The 13834-nt window shown below is 41.5% G+C and overlaps 1 protein-coding gene across 2 annotated transcripts in view; it reads left to right on the top strand.

Annotated features, from left to right (window-relative positions):
• Positions 1-13834, top strand: part of ap2b1 (adaptor related protein complex 2 subunit beta 1) — a 313188-nt gene that overhangs the window by 18021 nt on the left and 281333 nt on the right. The window lies entirely within an intron of this gene.

Below are 13834 nucleotides of genomic sequence, written 5' to 3'. Positions count from 1 at the left end.
CGTTAACCTGATATGTTAGCTTTCCATCCCACGATGCTGTCTCATGTTATGACACAGGGATAGCAAGTCAGACCAAATCAGACTTACTAACACTGGATTTGCAACAGAGTGAAATTAAAATATTTGACCCTCAATTGTCCAATTCTAACCAGATTTTAAGAATAGCAGATATCATCGCCAAGGTTATAACTGAAACAGAAATTAAATAGTGAGTTTTAAGAAGATTTGTAGCTCAGGTTCTGGATGTAAGGTCGCTCGTTGAGCTGGAACGTTCGTTTTCAGTTGTTTTAACACCATACACTTCTCTAAACTTGCTAATGCCTATGGGTGCAATATTTTAAAACTGACCTGAAGTTATAGAGTGCCACCCACAAATAGCTGTACTTCCTGCATGAATGACTAAGGAAACAGGTACTACCTAAATGTCTTAAATACAAACCTCTCCTAAACACCACACTAGCCAAAAGAATAACAGAGCAAAATGGCAGCAGAATGTTTAAAGAATGATTAATGACAATAAACTCTGTAAACACAATTTTGTGCCAAAAAAGTTTACTCACTAAAGTGATAGACCATAAATGGACAGACACAGTACAATGAGCCGTAGACATTAGACAGTGGCAAACACAAAAACTGGAAAAATTAGACAAATTCATACCAAATAACAACATAGACAACGCAGAAGCATGGGGAAAAAACTTATCTGATTGACTCTTAACAGATACTGAAAAAGCCTTTATAGTAAGAAGATTAAATTACAACTTCCATATGACAAGCAAAATTCCTTAGTAGCATTAGAAACAACACTGAAAGACAACCAACTCACAGAAGAAACCCAGCAAACCATCAGACGGGCAGTCGCACCAACACTAAGCAGGAAAAAGGAAGGAAACACACTCAATACACAGGGAAGGAAAGCATTAGAAGGACTCGAAGATAAAAACATTATTATTCTACCTGCAGGCAAAGGAGCTTGACAGTCATTTTAAGCCGAACAGACTACATTGAGAAAGCAAACGCACTGCTTGTAGATACTGACACTTACCAACAGGTGGTGATAGATCTGACCCCACAACTAGAGAACCGAATCACAGCCTAATTCAAAAAACCTCAGAAATCTAGAAAATTAAACAAGACAGATTTACAAAAAATGAAATCACACGGATCCAACGTGCCACGCTTCTACGGATTATTCAAAATTCACAAACCAGGAGCTCCCCTCAGACCTATAGTCTTGCTAGCTAGAACACCAACATAAAGATCAGCCAAGGAACTACACCAAAGACTAAAACACTTAGTAGAAGATTCATGCCACTCCATTTATTCCATCCAAGAATTCCAGAACACCAACAAAGATACCAAGATAGAAGAGGATGAAATAATGGTCTCCTTTATCGTAATAGCCCTGTTCACATCCAGCAGCATCAACCTGGCCAAGGAAACACTAACTATCCTGTTAGAAGACCCAAAGACACACACACCAAACGCCACCAACATAATCAGCGAGGACATTATTGTCAAGCTAGTGGACCAATACCCTTAGTACGACTTCACTTTCAATAACAAAACCTCCAGACAACCCAACAGAATCTCTAATATCAGGGTTTTTAGAAGAGACAGTAATGCTGAGACTTGAACAAACAGCTCTGCCAACCATCCAATCCAAACTTTAGGTCCGCTACTTGGCTGACACCTTTGTCATCTCTAAATGAAAAGTATTAGAGGAAACCATCAATAATATGCTTACTGGCATAAAATTCATAAAAGAGGAGGAAAACAACAAACTAACATTCCAAGATGTCGAATAGAGTGAGCAGTCAATGGAGAGCTTCAAACCAGCATCTACAGGAAAAAGCATGTACTGACCAAATACTGAACTAGAGAAGCAATCATCCCACCACCCAAAAACGATGCTGTATTAGAACATTATTTCAACGAGCCACCACACACTGCAGCTCAGAGTAACTACAAAGAGCAGAGGAGAATCACCTACACAGCATATTCAAAAATAACAGGTACCCAATGAACACAGTCTGCCAATTTCTGAACAAAAAAAATCCCAAACGCACACATAAACCCTAACCACTCTCCCCTACATCAAAGACATCTTTGAAATGACTGCCAGAGTACTCAGACTTCTTGGCATCATGGTCGCTCACAAACCCACCAACACACTAAAACAGCAGGTAATGAACTTAAAAGACACTATACAGACAGCAAGGAGAATGAACATCATTTCCAGAATGCCAAGGAAGAATTGTGACAAACAGTACATTGGACAAACAGGCAGAAAACTAGCCACCAGGATACATGAACACCAACTAGCCACAAAAAGACATGACCCACCATCACCGATATCCTTACATACAGGTGAGGAAGGACATCACTTTGACTGGGACAATACATCCATCCTACAACATGTCAAACAGAGACATGCACAAGAATTCCTAGAAGCATGGCATTCCAACCAGAACTCTATCAACAAACACATCGATTTGGACCCCATCTACCACCGTCTGAGAAAAAGAACAGGAAATGATATCACCAACACAGGATATCGCATCACCAGCCCAAGGAAACCTAAACACACAAATAGAAAGCGGGACATAATACCAGTACTTCATCGGAGGCTCTCAGATGATGTTAGATTAGTGGTGCCGGAAGAGCACAGCAGTTCAGGCAGCATCTAAAGAACAGTGAAATCGACGTTTCGGGCAAAAGCCCTTCCACACCACTAATCCAGAATATGGTTTCCAGCATCTGCAGTCATTGTTTTTACCTCTCAGATGATGTTACCTAGTATGGTGACGAAACATCTGAAAATTGCCTTTCAGTTCAGCGAGCAAACTTACATCCAAAAATTTATTATTAATATTATAATTGTAGAGCAACGCTGAATCACAAGATGATATGATTATGATTATAATTTAAAACAATTCTTTGATTGTAACCCTCACTCTTGCACACAGCCACAATTATGGAATAAATTAAAAAAAAGGAATGAATTGTAATTTGCCAGTTTGCTAGTCATGTCATTATGGAATCATAGAGTCATAGAGATGTACAGCATGGAAACGGACACTTCGGTCCAACCTGTCCATGCCGACCAGATATCCCAACCCAATCTAGTCCCACCTGCCAGCACCTGACCCATATCCCTCCAAACCCTTCCTATTCATATACCCATCCAAATGCCTCTTAATTGGTGCAGTTGTACCAGCCTCCACCACATCCTCTGACAGCTCATTCCATATACATAGCATCATCTGCATGGAAATGCTGCCCCTTAAGTCTCTTCTATGTCTTTCCCCTCTCACCCTAAATCTATGCCCTCTGGTTCTGGACTCCCAACCCCAGGGAAAAGACTTTGCCTATTTACCCTGTCCATGCCCCTCATAATTTTGTAAACCTCTATAAGATCATCCCTCACCCTCCGACGCTCCAGGGAAAACAGTCCCAGCCTATTCAGTCTCTCCCTATAGCTCAAATCCTCCAACCCTGGCAACATCCTTGTAAATCTTTTCTGAACCCTTTCAAGTTTCACAACATCTTTATGATAGGGAGGAGACTAGAATTGCACACAATATTCCAACAGTGGCCTAACCAATGTCCTGTACAGCTGCAACATGACCTCCCAACTCCTGTACTCAATACTCTGACCAATAAAGGAAAGCATACCAAATGACTTCTTCACTATCCTGACTACCTGTGACTCCACTTTCAAGGAGCTATGAACCTGCATTCCAAGGTCTCTTTGTTCAACAGCACTCCCTAGGACCTTACCATGAAGTGTATAAGTCCTGCTAAAATTTGCTTTCCCAAAATGCAGCACCTCGCATTTATCTGAATTAAACTCCATCTGCCACTCCTCAGCCCATTGGCCCATCTGGTCCAGATCCTGTTGTAATCTAAGGTAACCCTCTTCGCTACCCACTACACCTCCAATTTTGGTGTAATCTGCAAACTTACTAACTGTACCTCTTATGCTCGCATCCAAATCATTTATGTAAATGACAAAAAGTAGAGGGCCCAGCACCGATCCTTGTGGCACTCCACTGGTCACAGGCCTCCAGTGTGAAAAACAACGCTCCAGCACCACCTTTGAGCCAGCTCTGTATTCAAATGGCTAGTTCTCCCTGATGCATTGTGTTGTAAACACACAGACTTGTCGAGCGAATAGAATTCAATTAAAACTTCCCAGTTCAACTTCCAAGCACATTGCCTTCTACATCTTCTCTCTCACTCCTCACACACCTACATCACCTCCCACACCCATCCACGGTGTACATTGCCTCCAGTAAGAGCCCTAATAGATAGTTTTCTCACAGAGAAATGATATTTGAACAATGTTGAGCCTGCCTGATTTACTTTGAATGGCAATAGCCTTCACATCTTCACTGATTGCAAACCTGAGGTGGTACTAATCAGCTTTCTCTTTGGACGTGTTGCTGTCCGGGTAGCAGGGTAATAAACTGTGTCTGTGTTGCTTTTGAAAGTTTAGTTGATCCCTGTTTTGATGGGGAACTGATAGAATTTAGAAATTTAAATGACAAAATTTGCATGGTATAGGTAGACAAAATAGTTGGTTCGCATAATTCCGATGAGTAGAAAGTCATTGGAGCAGCATTTACTGGAGTTGTGGATCGGGACCCTATTGAACCTCTGAAAATTGTCTAGAAAATTACTTATTCGGATGAGCAATCCCCTTGTGTCTGGAACTGTCCAAAAGAGATCCTTTAACGTGGGAAAATTCACAGGATTTTGATTCACTTAAGCCTGGAAAATCTAATTGATTGAAATGTTTTGGCACTTGCTGTTAAACTGACCCTGTGAATCATCACTAGTTAGACCTGCCCCATAGCCAACCCCATTCTACACCCTGCCCTAACTGCCTGCCTTATTGCTAATAGCGTGCTCCACTTGCCTACCACCAGACTGATCCCCACTGAACTTATCCAATATCCCCCCACCCCCAACCCCAACTCAACTGTTTCCTCTCCAATTTACTGACACAGTGCCAGTCTGATCCTGCTTTTCTGACACGCTGTCAGTGGCTGGCTGTACAGCGAAACATTGAAGTTACAGAACACCAGCAACTGATTGCTGCAAAAAGGGATGTGGTTTCCACAGAGGTTTTCTTCACTGCAGGTTTGTGGGCTTCCTGAACAGCTTAGTCACAAGAATCATAGAGTTATAGTAAAGCATGGAAAGAGACCCTTCGGTCCAATGTGTCCATGTCGACCAGATATCCCACCTGCCAGCACCCGGCCCATATTCCTCCAAACCCTTCCTATTCATATACCCATCCAAATGCCTTTTAAATGATGCAATTGTATCAGCCTCCACTACTTCATCTGGCAGCTCATTCCATACACATACCACCCTCTGCGTGAAAAAGTTGCCCCATAGGTCTCTTTTATATCTTTCCCCCTCACTCTAAACCTATGCCATCTAGTTCTGGACTCCCCGACCCCAGGGAAAAGACTTTGTCTATTTATCCTGTCCATGCCCCTCATAATTTTGTAAACCTCTATAAGGTCAAGCCTCAGCCTCCGATGCTCCAGGGAAAACAGCCCCAGCCTGTTCAGCCTCTCCCTGTAGCTCAGATCCTCCAACCCTGGCAACATCCTTGTAAACCTTTTCTGAACCCTTTCAAGTTTAACAACATCTTTCCGATAGAGGCCCAGTATTCTCCACTGTGGAAAGAAGAAATCTAAAGGTCAATGGGTAAATGTTAGACCAGTTAGGATTGGAATGGTGGTTCCAGCCATGATTGGGATGTCTGGACCATGATTTCCAATGTTTTATAACACAACCTCAGTTTTGGATGTACTGATTGTAAGTAAAAATGTGTCCTCTTCTCTGTGGTCCTGGGGTATTTTAACTTTATTTAGGTAACCGAGATAGAGAAGAATGGGCATTTGTGAAAGTCCACCCTTCAGTGTTTTTTTATCTTTAAACAGATTATTAGATTAGATTTGATTAGATTACTTACAGTGTGGAAACAGGCCCTTTGGCCCAACAAATCCACACCGACCCGCTGAAGCACAACCCACCCATTCCCCTACATCTACCCTTTTACCTAACACTACGGGCAATTTAGCATGGCCAATTCACCTGACCCGCACATCTTTGGACTGTGGGAGGAAACCAGAGCACCCGGAGGAAACCCACGCAGACACGGAGAGAATGTGCAAACTCCACATCGGGAGCTGAACCTGGGTCTCTGGCGCTGTGAGGCAGCAGTGCTAACCACTGTGCCACCGTGCCGTCCACATTATGGAAAAAGGCATTTCATATCCAAATGCTACACATTCAAAAGGTTTGGGTTCTTAAAACCAAGTCAAACACTTGTCCATTTTGGGCAATAAAGCAGTTAAGAAACTTGTTTTTGTTAAAGCAGTAATTTGTTTCTACTTCAGTTGAAAATGCTTGTTGTTTGTGCACAAAGTAGATCTGCTGCAGGTCTAAGTATTGCTAACAGCTCTGGTGATTAAAGTCTTAACTTGCAAGACTGTGTATCAAAAGGGCTGGATTAGCTGTACCTTTGGCATTCAGGGTTCTCATAATGTATTTTGTTACCCATTGAATTTTCTGGAGAGGCTGGGAGTATCCTGTTACGATTATGAAGAAGGCGTATGTTGGTATGGTGGAGTGGGACAGTTTTCCCAGTTTGATCACTATGCTTTCAGGTCAGATGGAGCACTGGACTTTCACCCTATCCGAACTTTTGAAGAGCACTTTTGCTACACTGATTATTCCACTTCTTGCATTAACTGTCCAAGTGAATGTTCTGTATCTGATTATTATAAGATTAGAATGTCAGTGTCAGGATGATTTGATGCTGTGAGTTTATGACTGGATGAGGCTATAGTCAAACTCCTTTTTTTATATAGGAGAGCAGTCTTAGTTGAACTTGAGCCGAACTCTCTGATGAAAGAATAGTTTGTTAATGCCTGCTTTCTATATTTTGATTTCATGTCCTTTTTTTCAGTTTGCAGAGCTGTATTTTGTCAAAATATTGGACATGGACATGAATGAATGTTGGAATTATTACTGGTTAAGTGCGTTATTTGTCCATGATCCTGATCATAGGGGAAGAAAGTTATGGCTGTTTGCTTTTCTTCACATACCTTACAATTGTGGAAATCTTCCCCATGAAGAGTTGAAGTTGAGAAGTGGTCTGATCTGTAGCAAGTTAAGGTGATAGTAAGGTTTTGTTTAATATTTGCTTCCACTTACATTCTTCAGTTAGATAGCGGACTGAGGTACATATTGCTCTTACAAGTTGGGGTTGAAGTTCGAGGAAGGGTCGAAGAGGCAAGATGAAGTCCAGGTTTTGCTGCTTGGCTCAAGTGCTTGTTTCTGCATATTCTGGAAAACTTACAAATATCTGGAGTCTCTGGCTGGAGTGAAGCAAAATGGAAAAGGTGGGACAGCTTCAACCTTCAGTGGCTGAAATTCTCCTGCCCTCCCTAATGTTGATGGAGCCTCTTTGACAACATGGATGGTTGTTGTGGAAAGCATATCTCACTGGTATTATAAAGTGATCTGAGATTGATGGTTGAGGATCATTTTTGGGCTGGATAGAAGGATCTGGAGTGATTATTAAGTTCTGAAATGTATGATAAAAATGTTCTTTGTCTCAATTCAAGTAGTTTCAGTATTAATTATAAGGATGTTGGTTTTGCTGGCATTTATTTCCACCCGGTGGTTGTCTTGAGAAGGTGGGGACGGGCCACATTTCTGACTTGCTAGAAGGTCTTTGACACAGCTGATTAGCTTGTTAGTCCTTGTCACAGGACAGTTCAGTGTCAGCACCCTTTTCTGTTGGACTGGAGTCAAGACTAGATGGTGCAGTCGTAGCAAGTTTCTTTCCAAGATGAACCTCACTGAACCTCATAGAGTCCTATAGCATGGAGACAGGCCCTTTGGCCCAAACTGGTCCATGCCAACCAAAACGTCCATCCGCGCTAACCCTATTTCCCTGCACTTGGCCCATATCCTTCTAAACCTTTCCTATCCATGAATTTGTCCAAAAGCCTTTTAAATGTTGTTAATACACCCACCTCAACCACTTCCGCTGGCAGCTCATTCCATATGCGTACCACCCTCTGTGTAAAAAAAAAAGTTGCCCCTCAGGTTCCCTTTTATTCTTTCCCCTCCAGCCTTAAACTGATGCCCTCTAGTTCTCAATTCCCCAACCCTGGGTAAAAGGCTGAGTGCATTCACCCGATCCATGCCTCTCATGATGTTATACGCCTTTATAAGTTTGTCCCTCATTCTCTTACTAACGAAAAAAGTCCTAGCTTGTTCAACCTCTCCTTTTTAATTGGACCGTTGAGTTCTGGCAACATTCTTGCAAATTCCTTCTGCACTCTTTCCAGTTTAATAACATCCTTCCTATAGCAAGGTGACCAAAACTGAGCACAATACTCCAAATGCAGCCTCACCAATATCCTTTACAACTGCAACATAACTTCCCAACTTCTAAACTGTTGAAGGCCAGTGTGTCAAAAGCCTTCTTCACTGCCCTGTCTCAGAGAAGTGTGAACCTGAACTCCAGGTCCCTCTGTTCCAATAAACTCCTTAAGCCCTACCATTTGCCATGAAACTCTTACCGCGATTTGACTTTCCAAAATGCAAGACCTCACACTTAGCAAACAGAGTTTGATATAGATATTTCTCGGCCCATTTCTCCAGTCGACCAAGGCCTACTGTAATATCTGACAACCTTCCTCACTGTGCACGATATCTCCTATCTTAGTGTCATCTGCAAACTTACTAATCATGCCTTGTACATTCTCACCCAAATCATTGATACAGATAACAAACAGTAATGGGCCCAGCATTGACCCCTGAGGATCTCCTCTCGTCACCTGTTGGTCATTAAGCATTTTCACGGCTAGCTCTTTATTTCCAGACTTCATCCTGGAAAGCAGTTAATGAACTTGAAATGAAATATTCACCAAAGTGTAAACATTTAACAAAAGGATATTTCCATTTTTCCTGTGCTGTGGAAAGGGAGTTTGCTTTGTGGCTCCAGATGATGTGATTGGGAATTTTTCCAGATTCCTGTGGTGCTGTTTTTGTGGCAGGTTGGAATCTGTGTGTCTTGCCAGCACCATGTGTTGTAACATGAGATTGCAGCTGCAATCAGGTAACCTGAAGCTACGCAGCACTTGCAGCATGCAGCGAATTTGCAGTTATTATTGACAACACGAGCAAGTTATTGTTTCGTAACCAAAACCAGTGGCTCATGATAGGACAATTGTAATGGGCTGACTCCAATTGCTAGTGTTACATACAAACATACGTTTGGATTAAGAGCAGAAGTAGACATTCGGCCCTTTTCCATTCAAGCAGATCATGGAGGTATAAGCATGGAAACAGACCCTAAGCCAATCTGTCTGTCTCCATGTACTTACCTCTGGCTTAAACTTTCAATGACTCTGCCTCCGCTACCTACTGAAGCAGGTTCCAAAATTGTAAAAGCCTAAGAGGAAAGCTCTCCTTATCTCTTCTAATAGAGTGATCCTTAATGTTGAAACAGTGTCTGTGTTCTGGACCCACTTATAAGAGCCTTTTCACATACTTATCAAGCCCATTCATATAACTCTAATGAACCCACCCTCCATGTTTCCAGAATCCAGTGAAGATAAGCTCAGCAGGTCCAAGTCTGTCTGTAACATTCTGCTCATTTCAGGTATCAATCTACTAACCTTTCTCACAACTGCCTTGAATGTATTTACATTCTTCTCAAATAATGAGATAAAATTGTACATGGTATTTGAGATATGGCCTCATCAATGCCTCATAACTGAGGTACGCAATGATTATTTTTAATCTCCAATTTTTCTCTCAGAAATGTGTCACATTCTCTGCACTACCATAATCACTTGCTGTACTTACTAACCATTTTGTGAATTATGTGTTAGGATGCTAAGATCTCTCTGCACCTGGACTACTGCAGTCATTCTCTGTTTATATAATAGTCTTTGCTGAGAAGGTGAACAACCTCTCATTTTCCCACATTGGTACTCCATTTGATAGGATTTTTCCAATTCACTAAACATTTCTATATTGGTATGCATTCTTGTTATTGCCATCGTCACCACATACATTCCTATTCAACTTTATGTCATTTGCTCATTTAGCCACCATGACTTTAAACCTGTTATCTAAATCATTGGTATAAATTGTAAAACGTTGACAGCTGAGTACATATTCCTGTGGGATTTTACTCATCACATTCTGCCAACCTGAAAAAGACACGTTTACATGTACTGTCTTCTCTCAGCCAAGCAGTCTTCTGTCCAGGCTAGGATGTTACCCTGTATATCATGAACTCCCACTTGGAGTCATAATCATTTGTGTTGCATCTTCTCAAGTTCTTCTGGAAACTGAAGTACAGGACATCAACAGTTACCCCTTAATTTACAATGCATGTTACTCCCTCAAAGAATTCCAATAAATCACTTAAATATGATTTTGCGCTCACAGAATACACGGACTCCTCTTGATTACTTTGAGAATTTTCCCATGTGTCCAGTTATAACCACCTCAGTGATCAATCAGCTTATAATTTCTTGTTTTTTGCCATGCACAATAGAGGGAGTATATTTGTAGTCTTTGAATCTAATGGAACTTTTCCAGAATCTAACAAATTTTGAAGGAGTACTATTACAACACTAGCCATCACTTCTAACATACTCGGACCTTAATTCAGTAGGACCCAGTTTCAACTCTCAGTTCTATCAGTTTATCCAGTACTACTTCCCTGATGATTATAATTTCACCAAGTTCCTCTTTTTCTTCAATTCCTAATTTTCAGGTATTACTGATGTTGTATTCTCTGTTGAGAAGACAGAAGCAAAATACTTGCTCATTTCATCCACAGTTTCCTTATCTACCATTAACTCCTCTCTGAATTATTCTATTCTCCAACTTATTTCCAACTGATTATATATGATGAATGGCATCATACCAGAAGATTGGTTTAATATATGATGCCTACAGATTGTGATTTTGATTAGAATTCTGTTCTTTTTCTGTGAATAACTTGATCAACTCTAATCCAAATTGAACCAAGATTTTGTTGTGGATACTGATGATTCTGAATTGACTGCTTTGTTTCAGAACTTGTTAGTTTTTAATTACCTCTCACTCATACCCTATTACTGCTCATCTTCGATTTATTTTCTAATTTTTCCCAGTGCTTTCCTTCATGTTTAATTTGTCATAATATTTTTTGAGCTCATCCCAGTGTGAGAGTGATTGATATTGGGGAGTGGAACTATTGAGACTCCTTCCACTTTCAGGCGATTACATGTCGAGGTTAATCCTGCTTGATGGCCTGTGCTATACTGTACAAATATTACGTTCCACAGTGGCCATTCTGTGTCCTACCTGAGATTGCTGCTTTAGTAGTTAGTATTAATAGCTTGGTTTCATTTTGTTGTTTGGGCCAATGCCCATGGGAAGCTAGCTTGAAGCTGCCTCAGTGGAGAGCTCCTGGGCACTTCAGAAGGTACATGGAATTTCTTGCATTCACTTGAAAACAGAAGGAGGTATATCCTCGTTTTGCATATTACCTCCGTAAGTACTTTGAATATATGCTGCAATCTGTCCTGACATTAATACATTCGATATTCTGATTGATACCATTATAACATTTGTCCCTCTATGATTAGAGGCAGGCCATCTTTTCCTTCAGGGCTGATTTTTATTTGATTTGGCTTACTGTAACTGTACCTATAGTTACTGAGGCTGCGCTGAGTGGATCAAGCATATAGGCGCTGCTTGGAACATGCAGGAGAGTAGGGAATAACAATCCGAGTAAAAAGTGAGGTTTGCAGATGCTGGCGATCAGAGCCGAAAATGTGTTGCTGGTTAAAGCGCTGCAGGTCAGGCAGCATCCAAGGAACAGGAAATTCAACGTTTCGGGCACGAGACAAGGGCTGGAACGTTGTGGTTACAGAAGTTTTGGCATGGATTAGTTGGGCTGAAAGATCTGTTTCCATCCTGTATGAATATGGAAACAGATCTAGAGGTCTGTTGCTGAAAGCAAAATGCAAGACAGCATTCAAATGCTTTGTTTCTTTTCTGTTCCTAAATGAGCTGCAGCATGTTGGTTGTCACAGTCCAACTCATTCCATAATCTCCTCTTCTGAAATTGAATCAATACTTTCCATACATAGAATATGTCTGTTATGAGCTGAGAGCTGAATGTTACTCTGCGGTTCAAAATCATCAAATCCGAGTTAGAGAATTAATCATTGTTTATTGAGAGATATTTGAAGAGGCCGTTCTGTCTGCTTTCACTTTAGAAGATGAGAATATTTCCATGTCAAATCTCTTGTGCAGGTTAACCTGTTGTTCATATTTATCAGCAAATAAGATGATCTACAGCAGAAAAGCAAATAAAGTCAGTAAGAATTAAAATCAGGTGATCACAGGAGGTAGGAAAAGCGTTAGGCTGTTTGGCCTACCAAGTCTCCTGTACCATTTGACTATGACTGATCGGTTTCTCTTGCTTTCTCCCTGTAACTTCCTTTACTAATCAAGCACCTAGCTATTTCTGTCAGAAAGACATTGAATGACTTGGTCTACACAGATGTCTGCAGCAATGAGTTCCACACATTCACCACTCTGTGGCTGAAGAAATTCCTCCTCATCTCAGTTCTGGAGTGTCATCCCCTAGCTCTGAGGCTGTGTTCTCGGGTCCTCAGTTCTCCCAATAATGGAAGCATCTTCTCCATGTCCACTGCATCCAGGGCTGTCAGTATTCTGTAAGTTTCAATCAGATCCCTCTTCATCCTTCCAAACTCCATTGAGTACAGACCCAGAGCCCTCAGCTGCTCCTCATCTGACAAGCCCTTCATTTCTGGTTCCACTGTTGAGAACCTCCTCTGGATCCTCCCCAACAAATGTAGTCTGACCAGAGCCTTATATAGTCTTAACAGTACTCCCTAATTTTGTATTTGAGCCCTCTCAAAATGAATATTAATTTACTCTTGCCTTTCAAACTGAACTGCCAATTGAACCCATTGCATTCAATCTGCCATTTTTTGTCCCCATGCCGAGCTGTTACCAACCACTTCTGCAGCCACCCTGCCTCCTCAACACTACCTGTCCCTCCGCCTATCTTTATGTCATCTGTAAAATTAACAACAATGCCCTCAGTTGTTTCATCCAACTTATTGTCGTATAATGTGAATAGTTGTGCTCTCCATGTGGTCACCTGCAGAACACTAATCGTCACCAAATGCCATCCTGAAAAAGATTCTGTTATCCCCATTCCCTGCTTTCTGCCAGTCAGCTAATCCTCTGTGCCAGTACCTTGCCGTGGGCTCTTATCTAATTAGCAGCGTCCTGTGTAGCACCTTGTGTAAGACCTTATCAAATAGATGATGTCCACTGGCTGTCTCCTTCATTTAACTTACTAGTTACCACTTTACAGAATTCTAACTGATTTTTCAGGCAAGAACAACCCATCCCCTGTTAATTTTCTGCCTCCCTTTCTTAAATGGGATATTACATTAGCCATTTTCCACTACTTGGGACCCTCTCTGACTCCAGTGGTTGCTGAAAGCTCACCACCAATGCCTCCATAATCTCCTCTTTCAGCATTCTGGAGTTTGGTCCATCTGGTCTGGGTGACTTATCCACCCTTAGACCTTTCAGCTTCCCCAGCACCACCACAATAGTGATGGCCACAGAGCATCTAGACTACAGAGTCATAGAGTAATAGAGCATGGAAACAGGCCCTTCAGGCCAAACTGGTCCATGTTGGTCATGGTGCCCACTCAGCTAATTCCAATTGCCTGTATTT

The sequence above is a fragment of the Hemiscyllium ocellatum genome, chromosome 31 (assembly GCF_020745735.1).
Source record: "Hemiscyllium ocellatum isolate sHemOce1 chromosome 31, sHemOce1.pat.X.cur, whole genome shotgun sequence".
Taxonomy (NCBI): Eukaryota; Metazoa; Chordata; class Chondrichthyes; order Orectolobiformes; family Hemiscylliidae; genus Hemiscyllium; species Hemiscyllium ocellatum.
This window is presented reverse-complemented; position numbering and strand designations above follow the sequence as displayed.